Here is a 2,568-nt window from a genome sequence, read left to right on the forward strand (position 1 = left end):
AAGCTAGTCCTTTCGCGAGTCTGAAGTGACCATAGATGTGTCATACAATTCTAGCAGTAAAATATCACCTTCGATGACTCGATAAAATATTAGGCCAAAGATAAATATATTATGGATGAGGAAATACAAACTAGGCTGGGCGCAGAGATTAAAAGAAATCGCCACGCCTGGGACCAATCTCTTGTCAAAATATAAAATTACAACTATTAATAAAGTGAGGAATTCTTGCTTAAAAGTGTCCATCATCTTCAAATGTATTGAAGAATTTTACACCTGAAACAAACAATATGGTCACATCATTTTTAATACGGATTGATATATATATATATATATATATATATATATATATATATATATATATATAATATATATATATATATATATATATAGCAAACAGTTCTGTGCACCCCTCTGGCGGGAGTGGATGAGTGGGTACTTCAGACTAAATCTACAGACGGAATGCTCGGAGCTTGAATCATGTTCTCTGTATTTTTCAGTCTTGTCTAAGGTCTCTTAACTTCTTTTTCTCAATCTACAGCAATATTGGCTACCCCATCATCTTCCAAATACATTTAAGTGGCACTAAAGTGACCGAGAAGGTCGAGAGGGCCGTAAAAACCTTTAAAAACAAAGTGACTAAAATAACACCATCAGGAACAGGCATTGGAACATTATATCAATAATGAAAGAAAACGCGTTATATATTGACACCAATTATATTTTATATTGAGACTGTGTCAGTTACGTGCGTGATATCTGCCTTCCATAGCAGGCGCACGCCTCTCACCAGTTTGGCGTTTGGTTTGTCCGTCTTGTGTACAAAACCTTGGTCTGACTGGACCAGAAAAAGAGAGCGCGTGCACGCGAGAGATGGAGAAGGATCTGTGAATTATTTCTGGCACATGGCCAGGCAGTGTTGAATGAACTGTTTACAGAGTTCAATGTATGTTGAGGTAGATATTATTATCTACGATGTATGTGTGAGTTTTAGTGGTGATGGAAATTCATATCATGTAGCTTTTTGTTTGTGAGAGAATTTAAGAATTTATTTTAAGAATTTGGGTAAGTCTTTGGAATACTTAACAGACCATACAGTTATAAGTAGCATGAACGATGCTTATAGTAACATATACATTCTCATTATAATCGATCTCTCTTTTTGTGTTTCAGATATAGAATCATAAGCATTACCTAGTCATGGTTAGGCACTATACAATTGCTTTGTATTACTATGTATAGCATCAAATATCATAATATTCAATTCATAATATTATAATCATTTGCCTCTTATATATCTTTCTCTTTTCCTGATTAGCAGAAGAACCTACGATCTTCCCATTAGCTATTTTATCGAGCTATCAACGATATCTATCCTTTTATCGGTTTTACAATCTCGTCTCTTCACCAATTTTTTTCATATATTTACTTCATTCGGTCTTTATATGTGCGGTCTTGTAGTCTTGGGTTATGAGACTCAGCTGGTGATCTATAGACGGCGGTTTCCAGTCTTAACTCATTGTATTCAGGTGGGAAATGTGTACCTAGCCGATACAAATATTGTCTCAGTCAAAAATGTGAAATACCACCTTAACTCGCTCCTTACCGACCATTTTCAAGATTTTTTTTTACCGAAATGTCATAACGACCCACTACATAAATTGAATTTTCAAACTCAAATTTAAAAGCAATAAGTGCATGCTATATACAAGCTTGTTGAGAAAAACAAGCTTTACAAGCAGCATTAAGTTCGTTTAAATATTACAAAGGTTATCTTTAATTTCTGTTGTTTTGTAAGAAAAAAAAGTCTGAATAAGAAAAATGTTGTTTGTGTCGTAACAAAAATGACGATTTTCCTACAGTTGATGAGCAGAGTTTTAAAGTCGTCATTTTCCGAGCCTTATATTAAATATTGAGTTGGCTTGGATATAGCGTTGTGTAAAAGCTCGCAATTTAATTTCTATTAAGCCATATACAATACACGAGTCAAAATTCCAATTGAGCGTTTGTTGTTCATCTAATCTAATCTTTTGTTATAGTCCTGCAATTATCAAACATTTTACAAATATCGTTATAACAAGCTCTTTGATATAAATTATAGACAATCGATATAAATGGAATCTATCCTCTTGGTTTTTAGGCAAGAAAATATTGGGGTTTTTAAGCAAATAATAATCATACTAGTAGATCCTTATGTCAAAGATCTTAGACGTGATTGGATGACGCCGTGTTTTATAAAATAATATATTAGAGTAAGATTTTGTCACTTGATTATGTGTAACCGACGTATACTTATTTGCGGGTCTGATAACCCAAATTTTATGGGCTCATTGTTGTAAAGGAAATACTCTCAAACCAACGTTACATTTTGTCCATTGCAACATTTTTACATCAAGCCCATAATTGCACCTGGTTATCAGACCTACAAATATGTGCACTTAGTGTGTAACTAATGATATTTGGACATAATATTACAATGCGCATGCTGTTGTCTCTTTGAGAAAATCGTTTTTCCATGCATGTGCAATTTACATATAGGTTAACGGGACATAAATCACTGTGAGCTTTGCT

General features: G+C 33.8%; 1 protein-coding gene across 1 annotated transcript in view; it reads left to right on the top strand.

Moving 5' to 3' along the window:
- Positions 1-896: 896 nt before the first annotated feature.
- Positions 897-2,568, top strand: part of LOC144966551 (uncharacterized) — a 22,794-nt gene continuing 21,122 nt past the window's right edge. The window contains exon 1 of the mRNA XM_078903208.1: positions 897-1,062. The gene's annotated coding sequence lies outside the window, so the exon portion shown is untranslated. The remainder of the gene's footprint in view (positions 1,063-2,568) is intronic.

This window comes from Berghia stephanieae, chromosome 2, assembly GCF_034508935.2.
Source record: "Berghia stephanieae isolate SIO BIC M18660-M18661 chromosome 2, UCSD_Bste_1.3, whole genome shotgun sequence".
Lineage (NCBI taxonomy): Eukaryota > Metazoa > Mollusca > Gastropoda > Nudibranchia > Aeolidiidae > Berghia > Berghia stephanieae.